General features: G+C 42.3%; 1 protein-coding gene across 1 annotated transcript in view; it reads left to right on the top strand.

The window, feature by feature from the left end:
• Positions 1–14518, top strand: part of ubac2 (UBA domain containing 2) — a 225216-nt gene that overhangs the window by 78995 nt on the left and 131703 nt on the right. The gene's annotated exons all lie outside the window — the stretch shown is intronic.

Genomic DNA, 14518 nt, shown 5'->3' with positions numbered 1-14518 from the left:
CGAGGTGGTCCACTTTGGTAGGAAGAATGGTAGGAAGGACTATTACTTACGTGGCGAAAAACTGCAGCATGCGACGGTGCAGAGGGACCTCGGGGTCCTTGTGCATGAGTCGGAAAAACCCAGCCTGCAGGTGCAGCAGGTGGTCAGGAAGGCGAACGGGATGCTGGCCTTCATAGCGAGGGGGATTGAATATAAAAGTAGGGAGGTCTTGCTGCGGCTGTATAGGGCATTGGTGAGGCCGCAGCTGGAGTACTGTGTGCAGTTTTGTCGCCGCACTTACGCAAGGATATTTTGGCCTTGGAGGGAGTGCAGAGGAGGTTTACTAGGCTGATACTGGAGTTGAGGGGGTTGAGTTATGAGGAGAGGCTGAATAAACTAGGCTTGTACTCATTAGAGTTTAGAAGAATGAGGGGAGATCTCATTGAGATGTATAAGATGATGAATGGGATGGATAGGATAGAGGTGGAGAGACTCTTCCCGCTCAGGAAGGACAGTAGGACTAGGGGGCATAGCCTCAAGATAAAGGGGGGGGCAGTTTAGAACGGAGTTGAGGAAGAACTTCTTCACTCAAAGGGTGGTGAATCTCTGGAATTCTCTGCCAGTTGAAGTGGTGGAGGCTGCTTCGCTAAATCTTTTTAAGATGCGGGTTGATGGGTTTTTGATAAGAGAGGGGATTAAGGGTTATGGGGAGAGGGCGGGAATGTGGAACTGAGCCACGACAGATCAGCCATGATCTTATTGAATGGCGGGGCAGGCTCGAAGGGCTAGATGGCCTACTCCTGCTCCTATTTCTTATGTTCTTATGTTCTTATGTAAATGGCAGGACTCTGAAGAGTGCAGTTGAACAGAGGGATCTGGGAACACAGGTAAAGAATTCCCTAACAGTGACGTCACAGGTGGATAGGATCATAAAGAGTGCTTTTGGTATTTTGGCCTTTATTAATCGGAGTATCGAGTATAAAAGTTGGAGTGTTATGGTAAGGTTGTATAAAGCATTGGTGAGGCCAAATTTAGAGTGTTGTGTACAACTTTGGTCACCTAGTTACAGGAAGGATGTAAATAAGGTTGAAAGAGTGCAGAGAAGGTTCATGAGGATGTTGCCAGGACTTGAGAAGCTGAGTTACAGAGAAAGATTGAATAGGTTAGGACTTTATTCCCTGGAGCGTAGAAGAATGAGGGGAGATTTGATAGGGGTGTATAAGATTTTGATGGGTATAGATAGAGTGAATGCAAGCAGGCTTTTTCCACTGAGGCTAGGGGAGAAAAAAACCAGAGGGCATGGGTTAAGGGTGAAAAGAGAAAAGTTTAAAGGGAATATTAGGGGGGGCTTCTTCACACAGAGAGTGGTGGGAGTGTGGAATGAGCTGCCGGATAAAGTGATAAATGCAGGGTCACTTTTAACATTTAAGAAAAACTTGGACGGGTTCATGGATGAGAGGGGTGAGGAGGGATATGGTCCAAGTGCAGGTCAGTGGGACTAGGCAAAAAATGGTTTGGCACAGACAAGAAGGGCCAAAAGGCCTGTTTCTGAGCTGTAATTTTTTATGGTTTTACGCAGTATACGCTGTTTGGGGGCTTTTTCTGTGTTAATGCAATACAACTGGAAAAGGTTGAGCGCTGGAAATGTGACGCTAAAGGTGTACACGTAGCTCCAGAGCCGCAGGGTGTGGATGCCTGTTTAGTGTAACAGTATGAGCGAGAGGTAATACATGATTTGGCTTTTGAGAGCTTTCTATCCTTGGAATGGATCCAGCTTTACAAAACTGTACAAAAGGCCATATTGACCAAAGCAAAGTGGTACAGCTTTAAGAAACTGTTGGTTTATGAGGACAAATGCAAAAGGAGACGTCTCTTTTTCCAGCAACATTCAAGTTATGCGCTACCAAGCAACTGATCATTGGGGTTGTGACGGGCGCGACATCAATGCAAATTTGTCCTCCTTTCTTTTAATCTACTTAAGTGTGAATACACTTCCCACTCAAAATGTCTCTTTTAGTGAAATATGGGGAAAATTATGCCTTTTTTTGTAGCCATGGCATGGTGGCACAGTGGTTAGCACAGCTGTTGCACAGCGCCACTGACCCAGGTTCAGTTCCCACCTTGGGTCACTATCTGTGTGGATTCTCCCCGTGTCTGCGTGGGTTTCCTCCCACAGTCAAAAAGGCATGCAGGTTAGGGTACAATGGCCATGCTAAATTCTCCCCAATGCATCGGAAAAGGCGCTGGCATGGGGCAACTCGGGGATTTTCACAGTAACTTTGTTGCAGTGTTAATGTAAGCCTACTTGTGACACTAATAAATAAACTAAACTAAGCTAAAACAGGATTACAGGAATGTGGAACTTGGAACACGTTTTGAGAAAAAAACTTAATTATGGGGTTAAAATGAGTTCAGCAACCAGACATTCTAATCCAGTTTCTTAAATTTGAAAACATATTTAATTTTCAAGTTTCCCCCTGCAGATGTTGACTCTTATTTCCAGAGACACATTGGGTTTAATGCTTGTTTAGTGCACGTTGGATTTGAATCCAGTCCTTTATTGGGTTAGATTGCACTGACCTTGAATCTGGGCAAGTTTGTCGGGATGAAGGTTTCCGTTGTCTAATGTTAGTTCATTGAAGGAACTATATAAATGCAAGCTGTTCTTGTTGACTGAATACTACACCTATAACAGTCGGTGTGCAACATTATGGCCGATCAGCTAGTTAAGATATATTCTGGCAATATCGAATTACCTTGAAGTTTCCTGTTGATAAGTTATACTATGAGTAATGTGCCGTGAGTCATCAGTGGTGGTTAATGCCAATAATTTTTTTTAAATCATCAAGTCTACAAAGAACCTTATTATTTGGTGGAAGATAACCAATTGCTGTTTTTACTTGCTTCTGTGTATATGCGGGGGTGGGGGAGCTGTAGGGGATCAGTGGTTAAGATCACTTAACTAGCAAAATCTCGGCAATCCCCTTAAATTTTCTTGGTATAACATTTCTCTTTGTGACATAGGTGGAAAACTGTTGGAAATGTCAAAGAGATAAGTGTGCATACATATTCATTTGTCTCTTGAACTGGAGCAATTCGGGCTATGCTTTACCCTCACTCTAGTCAATGTCTAAAAATGTGTCAAAATTAATTTAGTAAGAAGTCCAGGTTAAAGTCTAACACCAGGGCTGCTGCTTCATCACCTGAGCGCTCCGAAAGCACGTGATTCCAAATAAACCTTTGGACTTGAACCTGGTGCTGTGAGGCTCCTTACTGTGCCCATCGCAATCCAACGCCAGCATTTCCACATTAAAATTAACTTCAGCATTATCATAGTAGCATCAGGCAGAGTCAACGTGGTTTTATGAACACACAAAATAGGAACAGAAGTAGGCCTTTCAGGCCATCTCCACCATTCAATAAGATCATTGTTGATCTTTTTGTGTTGATTCCACGTTCCCCGGTTACCCACATTTTGGGAAAGAGAAATTATGTTTGGCTCATTTACAAGAGTTCTTTGCGGAACTAACAAGCAAGGGGAACCTGTAGATGTGATGTATTTGGACAAGGTGTTGCATCAAAAGTTACTACACAGGTAAGAACATGTGGGTAAGGGAGTAATATATTAGCTTGGATAAAAGACAAGATACCCAATGAGAAGCAGAGGGTAGGATAAATGAGTCCTTTTCGGGATGGCAAGCTGTAATTAGTGGATGTCACAGGGATTAGTGCAGGGTCCTCATTTATAATCTATATAAATGTCTTGGATAAAGGGACTGAATGTATGGTAGCTAAATTTGCTGATGACACTAGAATAAGTAGGAATTTAAGTTGTTAAGAGAACATAAGAACATAAGAAATAGGAGCAGGAGTAGGCCATCTAGCCCTTCGAGCCTGCCCCGCCATTCAATAAGATCATGGCTGATCTGAAGTGGATCAGTTCCACTTTCCTGCTTTCTCCCCATAACCCTTAATTCCCTTGTCTGTCAAAAACCTACCTGTGACTTAAATATATTTAGCGAGGTAGCCTCCACCACTTCAACGGGCAGAGAATTCCAGAGATTCACCACCCTTTGAGTGAAGAAGTTCCTCCTCAACTCCGTTCTAAACTGCCCCCCCCTTATCTTGAGGCTGTGCCCTCTAGTCCTGCTGTCCTTTCTGAGCAGGAAGAATCTCTCTACCTCTACCCTATCCATCCCTTTCATTATCTTATACATCTCTATAAGATGCCCCCTCATCCTTCTAAACTCCAACGAGTACAGACCCAGTCTATTTAGTCTCTCTTCATAGTCTAACCCCCTCATCTCTGGTAACAGCCTAGTGAACCTCCTCTGCACTCCCTCCAAGGCCAAAATATCCCTGCACAAGTGCGGTGACCAAAACTGCACACAGTACTCCAGCTGCGGCCTCACTAGTGTCCTGTACAGTTGCAGCAAGACCTCCCTGCTTTTATATTCTATCCCCCTCGCTATAAAGGCCAGCAGAAAGAGAAGGTAGAGTCCATCGGGGGATGTAGATAGGTTAAGTGAGTGGACAAAAAAATTGACAAATGGAGTATAGTGTTGGAAAACATGAACTTGTCTACTTTGGCAGGAAGAATAGGAAAATGGAATACTTTTTAAATGAAGAAAGGTAGCAGAACTCAGTGGTACAGAGAGATCTGGGTATCCTAGTATGAATGACAAAAAGTTTGTATGCAGTATCTTTGCTGTTTGTAACATATATAAATGATTTGGAGGAAAATGTAGCTGGTTTGATTAGTAAGTTTGCAGACGACACAAAGATTGGTGGATTTGTGGATAGCGATGAGGACCATCAGAGGTTACAGCAGGATATAGATCAGTTGGAGGCTTGGGTGGAGAGATGGCAGATGGAGTTTAATCTGGACAAATGTGAGGTAATGCATTTTGTAAGGTCTAATACAGATAGAAAATATGCTGTAAATGGCAGAACCCTTATGAGTATTGATAGGATCTTGGTGTACAGGTACATAGATCACTGAAAGTGGCAACACAGGTGGGGAAGATAGTCAAGAAGGCAAATGGCATGCTTGCCTTCATTGCCCAGGGCATTGAGTTTAAAAATTGGCATGCGGCTTTATAGAATCTTAGTTAGGCTGCACTTGGAATATAGTGTTCAATTTGGCCACCACACAACCAGAAGGATGTGAAGGTTTTAGAGAGGGTACAGAAAAGATTTACCAGGATGTTGCCTGGCATGGAGGGCATTAGCTATGAGGAGAGGTTGGAGAAACTTGGTTTATTCTCACTGGAACGATGGAGTGTGAGAGACGATCTGATAGAAGTCTACAAGATTATGAGGGGCATGGACAGAGTGGATAGTCAGAAGCTTTTCCCCAGGGTGGAAGAGTCAATTACTCGGGGGCATAGGTTTAAGGTGCGAGGGGCAATGTTTAAAGGAGATGTATGAGGCAAGTTATTTACATTGAGGGTGGTATCTGGAACTTGCTGTCGGGGGAGCTAGTGGAAGCAGATACAATAGTGACAATTGAAGGGTGTCTGGACAAATACATGAATAGGATGGGAATAGAGAGGTATGGTCTCCAGAAGGGTAGGGGGTTTTAGTTCTGTCGGGCAGCATGGTTGGTGCTCCTGTGCTGTAATTTTATTTGTTCTTTGTTGTTTGAAGCAGCAAGTGATTTGGAAGACAAATAGAATGTTGGCAATGTGCAAGGGAAATGAAACATGAAAGTAGGGATATTTTACTGAAATTGTACAGGGTCTTGGTCAAACCTCATCTCGAATACTGTGTACAGTTTTGGTCTCCATATCTTAAAAACGATATTGTGTTAGAAGCAGTTTAGAGAAGGTTAACTCTACTCATTCTTGGGATAAAGAGCTTGTGAAATTAGGTTGAACAGGTTGGGCCTATACCCATTGGAGTTTAGGCAAATGATAGGTGATCTTATTGAGACATATAAGATCCTGAGAGGACTTGATCGATTGAATACTAGGAAGATTGTGGGTGGGACTAGGGCCAGGGTACACAGTTTAAAAATAAGAGATCTCCCTTTTAAGGCAGAGATGAGGATATTCTTTATCTCTGAGAGGTTGTTAATCTGTGAAATTCTCTTCCCTAAAAACAGTGGGGCTTGGATCATTGAATTTATTCAAGACTGAGTTAGGTAGATTTTTGTTAGACAAGGGCGTCAAGGGTTACTGATGAAATGTGGTGTTGAGATGACAGTTCAGCCATGATCGAGTGGTCGTGAAGCAGTTCGAAGTGCCGAATGGCTACTCCTGCGCCTGAGTTCCTATCTCCCTAAAACTATTATAATCCTGGATAATCATAGAATAGAATACCTACAATGCAGAAAGAGAACATTCAGCCCATCGAGTCTGCACTGACTCTCTGACAGAGTATCTTGCCTAGGCCTTCTCCCCTGCCCTTTCCCGGAGCCCTCCACACTTACCATGGCTAATCCATCTGACTGACGAATCTTGAGACATTCAGGTGCAATTAAGAATGGCCAATCCATCTAACCTGCACATCTTTCGATTGTGGGAGGAAACTGGAGCACCCAAAGGAAGCACACGTAGACATGGGGAGAACGGTAAACTCCACACTGTCACCCAAGGCCGAAATTGAACTGGGTCCCTGTGAGGCAGACCTGTTAACCTCTGTGCCACCGTGCCTCCCTGTAATTTTCCTGTTGATTTTATTGTTAAGATGTAAAAGTGCTGGCGTTGGACTGGGATGGGCACAGGAAGAACTCACCTGATGAAGCAGCAGCAATCTGAAAGCTCGTGATTCCAAATAAACCTGTTGAACTTTAACCTGGAGTTGTGACACTTCTTACTGATCATATTGTTGCCATCTTTTTATCTGGGTTAGCACCGAACTTGTGCGTACGTATCTTCAGTACACTGCAACTTGAGATCAGTGACTCTCCTGAGAGATGAGTTAGTTCTGAATACAGTTCTGTATATAGTGAGCAGTTAATGGCATGATAATTTGGTTAGCTGAATACAGTGAAACCCTGTGCTATCTTTGTTTAGTGCTGGGGTTGGCCATGAGTCACTGGATGGCACACTTGCTTGTGGATCATTTCAGAGAAATGAATTGTAATTCTAGGATGACACTGACAGAGGTGGGACACTGACAGAGGTGGTACACTGTCTGAGGTGCTGACTTGCGTCTGAGACATTAAACTGAGACCCTATCTGCTGCTTCAGGTGGATGTACCATATATCATGGTACTCTTCGAGAAAGAGCAAGAGACTCCGCCCCAGTGCCTTCAGCCAATATTTATCCCTCAAACAACCTCAGAAAAAAAAACCAAGTTCTATAAGTGGAACATTCTAAATGTTGTGTCATCAACTTTCATTTCCCCAACTGGTGCTTTGTTATTTCACTAACCTTTTGTAGGAGAGTGTCACAACTGAGTGAATTTTCCCCTGAGATAATTTTACGCTCTGTTAAATTTCCCTACCTTTCAAACTGCTGACCAGATTCTGGAAACTATTTGACATTCATACTTCGGTAGAGTTGTGATTGGAGAAAACTTTACTCAGAGTTGACCATATTCAAATTATCCACTAATCTACTGAATTTCAGTTCTCACCATTGATGTATTTCTGAATAATTTTGTCCAAGTTCTCTCCAGAATTATCAAGCTTGATAATCAAATGTTATACGTAAGGTTTCTGTTTATATACATGACATGGCCTTATCAATTTGTATTGGTTTGATTATAGACGATATGGGGGCAGAAGGGAAATTGAAATGATCAAACATGATCATACTGAATGGCAGCGGAGGGAATATATAATTTACTCCTACCCCTAATTCTTATGTTCTTATCTGGGGCAATTTAATCATCATTTAAGATGATGAAAGGACTTGAAAGGGTAGAGGAAGAAAGAATCTATTTCTTATTGTGTATGCAGTCCAGAAGAGATGTAATCTTTAAGTTCAAGCCAGGCCATTGTAGTCTGATGCCTGGCAGCATTTCTTCATACAAAGGATAGTGGAAACCTGGATGCCCCTTCCCAAAGGGCTGTTGAGGCTGTGCAGGGTGGTGGGGAGAGGGGATGTGGGGGGAGGCGCTGCGCAATGTGGTGTCAGTTGGCGTTTTCAAGACTGGGATTGATGGATCTTTGTTCAGTTGTAAGTGTATGAAGGGATATAGAATTAGAATCATTGGATCACAGAATCCTACATGCAGAAGGAGCCCATTTGGCCCAATCACATCTGAACAATCCTATTCCCATAACCCCATGCATTTACCCTAGGGTTGGTTCCCCAGACACTAAGGGGCAGTTTAGCATGGCCAATCCACCTAACCCGCACATTTCAAACTATGGGAGGAAACCAGAGCACCCAGAGAAAACCCACACAGACACAGGGAGACTGCGCAAACTCTACACAGTCAGTTACCCACGGCCAGAATTGCACCCAGGTTCCTGTAGCTGTGAGGCAGCAACGCTAACCATTGTGCCACCATGCTGCCCATAGGTGGATAATCTGAGTTAAACAATGGATTAGGTATGATTTAGTATAATGGTGGAAAGGACTGAACTTGCCAACTGTTGTTCATTATCCAGTTCAGAATTTTCCGACATAGTTTCCTTGAGGCTTCACCTAGTTTCAAGGGAATGTTATAGTTTCCATGTGATGCTAAATAACTACCCTGCATCTTTGCTGACCAGATTGGAATTACCAGTGTTGAACTGAATTGATCCTTTATCAGGCAGTGTGATATTGTAATTGAGTTGTAGTTGTCTGAATTGAAGTATTCAACTTTTGTGGTGATCTGTCCAGAAGTGCAGGACCTCTGCTGATTTCTCCATATCATGGCCCTGTGCTTGCCTCCTCCGTTGCTTGCTAGAACTTCCCACTTTCATTTCCAATGAATACTTGAAATGGTTCCCTGCTGCCTTTCTCATGTGTGCTTAACAGAAACACAAGTACTCTTCCCATGGGACACACTGCCCATAAGCGGATATCGTTCCTTCAGGTTCTAACTCTTCAGCCACGTCACCAAAAATTTGCTGATTCTCCCATTGGCCAAGACTCATAATCCTGAGCATGGCACCCTTGGTTGGGCCTGAAGAGACTCTGAAAAGGGCAGGGACAACCTACCAGAAGACTCAAATGACCCCTTACCCTACAAGTATTCAACAATCAGGACTCAAAAATGCCCAGTCCCAGCACTGCTCACTTGCCAACCAATGGTGCACGTGTGTTAGTGCACGCATGCTGGTGCGCCCATGTTCATGCACCCATATATGCAGCGATGCATTTTCCCAAACTCTTCCATCAAAGAACTCTCTTAAAAATCTCTCAATTAATGCTACTTGTTGTAACCGAATACCACAAGAGAACGCTTTGCAGTGTTTCATATTCTGACGTGGATTTATTAGAGTCCATTCAGCCCATTATGCATGTGTCACCCTTCTGAAGGAAATCTGACGGTCTCACTCCCCTTTTCTTTCTCTCCAGTCTAATTTTGAATGTCTCCGTCAGATCTCCTGATTAGCTCAATCGTTTTAATGAAAAATGTTTATTTCTAACTCAAGCCTCTCATCGTATTTCTTGATGTTATCTTCCATAAAGTGTCTCAAATAAATTGAATGTATTAATTCTGTTCCATTTACACTGCTCTGCTGTTAAACCTACACTGAGCCTTCCTGTGATTTTCCTGGAACTGATCTGATTTGCCTTAAATGATCATTAATCTCACCAGAAAAATTATCTTTGAATGATGTGATGATTGTGATTGTGAGGTCAGTCAATCTCTCCAGCCCAGAATGGGAGAATTCTTGTGTCACATTGTAGTAAATTGTTCCTAAATATTTTCATTTTTAAAAAATGTCCTTACATTTCTCCTCTGTCTCTTTTTCTCTCTCACCCTTAATCCAATCTCCATCCATTCTCTCCCTGTACTATAATTCACCAATAAGGAACAGGATAAATCACAGCAAACAAAAGCAAAATGGCAGAAGTATTAAATAATTACTTGACTTCAGTTTTAGTCAGGGGGACTAATGAGGTGGAGATAACAACTAAAGATGAGATTAAAAATGACACGGTCACACTTGAAATAACAAGAGGGGGAAGTATTAAATAAACTATGCCGAAGACTCAGACCAGATAAAGTCCCTGAACAGGCAGATTATAAAAACATCTAGGAAAGAGATCACAGAGATACTATTACACATAAGTAAAAACTCATCAGAAATAGGGATAGTGCCAAAGGATTGGTGGAAAGCTAACATTGTACCCCGACTTAAAAAGGACTAAAGAACATGTCCAGAGAAATATAGACCAATTGGCTTAACATCAGTGAATGGAAAAACATAACATAAGAAATAGGAGCAGGAGTGGGCCATCTAGCCCTTCGAGCCTGCCCCACCATTCAATTAGATCATGGCTGATCTGAAGTGGATCAGTTCCACTTTCCTGCTTTTTCCCCATAACCCTTAATTCCTCTGTCTATCAGAAACCTATCTACCCGTGACTTAAATATATTTAGCAAGGTAGCCTCCACTACTTCAATGGGCAGAGAATTCCAGAGATTCACCACCCTTTGAGTGAAGAAGTTCCTCCTCAACTCTGATCTAAACTGCCCCCCCCTTATCTTGAGGCTGTGTCCTCTAGTCCTACTGTCCTTTCTGAGCGGGATGAGTCTCTCTACCTCTACCCTAACCATCCCCTTCATTATCTATATGTCTCTATAAGATCCCCCCTCATCTTTCTAAACTCTAACGAGTACAGACCCAGTCTGTATAAAATAATGGAATAATGGAAAAATAATGGAATTCCCGTTAAAGGAGAAAATAGAAAATCATCTAGAAGCAAAAAAAATTAGAAATGAATGGACAGCGTGGATTTCAAAGGAGAAAGTCTTGTTTAGCAAAATCATTGAATTCTTTGAAGATGCAACAGGCAAGACAGAGGTAATGTAGTAGATATTGTTTGTCTAGATTTTCAAAATTCCTTGGATAAAGTGAAACAGCATAGATTAACAAACAAGTCGGCATACAGATTCAGCAAGCAGGGAGTTTGCTAGCCTCATAGCAGAATGGTGAGAGTGAGGGTAAATGGTAGCTATTCAGAGTGGTGGGAAGTAGGAAGTTAAAGTTCCACAAGGATCAGTGCTGGACCACTGTTGTTGACAATTTTTTCACAATTCAGACCTTGGAATTATAATCTCAATTTCTGAATTTAGGAATGAAGCCAGTAGTTAATAGCGAGCAGAACTCCAACAAAAAAAAATGATAAGCTTGAAAAGTGGAATTATACAATTGACAAATACATTTTAACACAAGGAAATTTGAGGTGTCTTAGTAAAATTAGAAAATAAGGGCAAGTAGAAGAACAAAGAAATTTGGGAGTAGAAATACCCAAATCACTGAACATAGAGATACAGGTCAATAAAAAAAGTAAGCAAACAGTGCTTTGAATTCCAAGAAATCAAACTACAAAATAATGAAGTTATTCTAAATTTGCATTCTATCTTGGTTGGACCACATTTATGCTGCATAAAGCTCTAGCCACCATATGGGAATCAAGAGAATGAGACAAAGATTTAGAAAGCTGATATCAGAACTTTGAGGTTATGTCTACCAGGGAAAGATGTAATGTCTGGATCTTTTCTGTCTTGAAAAGGGAATGCTGCAGGGTGACCCAGTTGAGGTCTTTGAAATTATGCAAGGTTTCGTAGAAATCTCGAGGCCATCAGTATGAAGCAATCATCAAGAAATCAAGTGTGAAACCTCTTTATTGAGAGTGATGAGAATGTGCAACTTGTTATGATATCAAATGATTGAGGTTAATAACACAGATTAAGTTAATAAACGTGGTTCTATAACAAAAGCAAAATACTGTGGGTACTGGAAATAGGCGCAGTAAGTGGGGAGTGGTTCTTAAATTTGCACATGCCACAAAGTTAGGCAAGAAAGTATGTTGTGAAGAGGGCATTAGGTTGCAGATGGATGTAGATAGTTCGAGTGAGGGGGCAAAACTCTAGCAGATAGAATATAACGTGGTCCTCTAGTCATTGACCTGAAAGATTAACTTTTCTTCAATCCTTTACGGAATATGGGATTGCTGGCTAGGCCAGCATTTATTGAACATCCTTAATTGTCCTCGGAAGGGTAGCGGCGAGCTGCCTTCTTGAACCGCTGCAGTCCATGTGGTGTAGATACACCCATGGTGCTGTTAGGGAGGGAGTTCCAGGAAATTAGACCTAGCGACCGTGAAGGAACAGCCAATATATTTCCAAGGATGGTGAGTGATTGGGAACCGTTTCTCTTGACAGTTGTTGCCTGCCCTGCTGAGTCTTTTCAGCTTTTTTTGTTCTTAATGAACTAGAGGACTAGCTGGATAGGTACATGAGGATGAAGGGAATAGAGGATTCAGATGGTAGGTTTTCTGAGGAAAATGGAAGGCTGAAGAGGAACATAATGGTTGGCAAGTGCTGGGTGGGCCAAATGGTCTGTTCCTTTCTCCGTCCTTAAATCACATTGGATAGAGATAAATAATTTGTCCTTTGGTTCACCAGGGCTCCATCCCATTGCTCTTGCCACACTGTTTGCAGCTGAGGGGTGAAGGAAAGGTCTAACTATGAGGGCATGTCGTGAAATGTAAGATGTTAGCCCATAGTCTTTTGTGTTTATTCTATAGCTACATCTTAATCCCTATTGTGCAATATGTCACCTTTGTTTTTCATTGTGGTGCAGAGCTTTGCAAACTCTGCAACATTTTGCTGTTGAAGTAATTTGGGTGCTAATGGATGCTTTTCCTGCATTAGGAAGAATGAGGCCCCTGCAGCACGAATATTGGGTACGGACAGAATAATGCATAGTCTGTTGCTCTTGGGCATGTGAGCCTTGCATTGCATTGTAACACTCTCTTGGGCAGCCCACTACATTTGCCCCTCTTTGGTCTACAAAAACTCTCTGCTGTCATTATCCTAACTCACACCAATTCCTATTGACCCTCCACCTCTGTGCTTACTGACCTACATTGACTCCCAATAAAGCAACATCTCTATTTCAAAAACTTCATGCTTGTCTCCAGTCCCATCCTGTACCTAATATGGCTATCACAGAGGCCACTTGATGCTTTGTGGGAGACACAGGTGATGTTAAACTGGTGATATGGAGATTTTCTTTTGAGACCAGAGGTTTGGCACGCTTAGGAAGGATTTCCTCTGTTTGCATTCATACGTTGGGGGTGTCGCTGACAAAACCAGCAATTGTCGTCCATTCCTAATCGCCCTTGAACTGAGTGGCTCACTTGGCCACTTCAAAGGGCAGTTAAGAGTCAACCCACGTTGCTGTAGATCTGGAGTCAAATGTAGACCAGACGATGTGAGGACATTAAGTTTCCTTCTCGAGAGGACATTAGTGAATCAGATGGGTTTTTAATGATAGTTGCCGTAGTCACTATTACAAAGATCAGCTTTCAATTCCAGATTTTATTAATTGAATTTAAATTCGAGCAGCTTCCATAGTGGGATTGAACCTGTGTCCTCAAAGCATTAGACCGGGCTTCTAGGTAACTAGCCCAGTGACATCACCATTACACCTTTGGCTCCACAGAATTTGTCAGCAAATCATACTCATATTTACAACTGATGATCGAAGGAAATCTTACTCTATTCTGGAGATGTGGTAATTAAAGGAACATTGAATCATGGAATTATAGCGAGCAGAGGAGGCCATTTGACTCTTTGAAAGAGTTATCCAATTAACCCCATTCCCTCACTCATTGCCCTGCATGTTTCATCTTCTCAAACTGCATATCTAATTCTCCTCAGTGTAACGATAAATCTGTTTCCACCACTCTTCCAGGCAGCGCATTCCAGATCATCATAAAGTTACATAAATAAAAGACCTAAACTAGTGGTGGGCAACCTGCAGCCTGGGGGCCATGTGTGACCCATCTGGATCCTCAGCGCAGCCCATTTTGTTGACCATTGCCCATGCACAGGGTTGCCACATTCTGCTGATTTCCATCCAGAAAGACTCTTTTCCTGTCTGTACAACTGAAGTGAGACACACAAAGCGAGTACAAGTGAAGTGCTTGCTGATTGCTCACAACATTGACTGTGAGAGCCGTGGGCTCCCTCTGTGTCCAAAATGTCAATATTTCTTTTGTTTTTACCATTTGTAATTGATGACAGTTCTATTAATATATAAATCATTCAGTATTTTCTCTAACTTATTATGAAGTATTGAGTGTGTATTAAATGTATTTAATCTTATTCATGGGATCGTGGTTAGTGAACAAGCCCAATTTCAACACTGTGGCCTTCTGAGATGAAGAGTGGCCACTCATGCGGCCCACTCACTGGTCTAAATCTTAACATATGTGCTATGGCTATCTTGGGTAGTACCTTTGCTTGAATCAGAAGGTTCTGGGTTCAAGTCCCACTTGATCAAAAAATGTTCGGCCGACACTCTTGCTGCAGTACTGAGGTACTGCTGCACTGTCGGAGGAGGTGCCTTTTCAGCAGAGACTTTATACAGAAGCCCTGTCTGACCTCTCAAAATGAAGTACAATTTCC

The sequence above is a fragment of the Carcharhinus amblyrhynchos genome, chromosome 10 (assembly GCF_965287045.1).
Source record: "Carcharhinus amblyrhynchos chromosome 10, sCarAmb.v2.hapA, whole genome shotgun sequence".
Lineage (NCBI taxonomy): Eukaryota > Metazoa > Chordata > Chondrichthyes > Carcharhiniformes > Carcharhinidae > Carcharhinus > Carcharhinus amblyrhynchos.
This window is presented reverse-complemented; position numbering and strand designations above follow the sequence as displayed.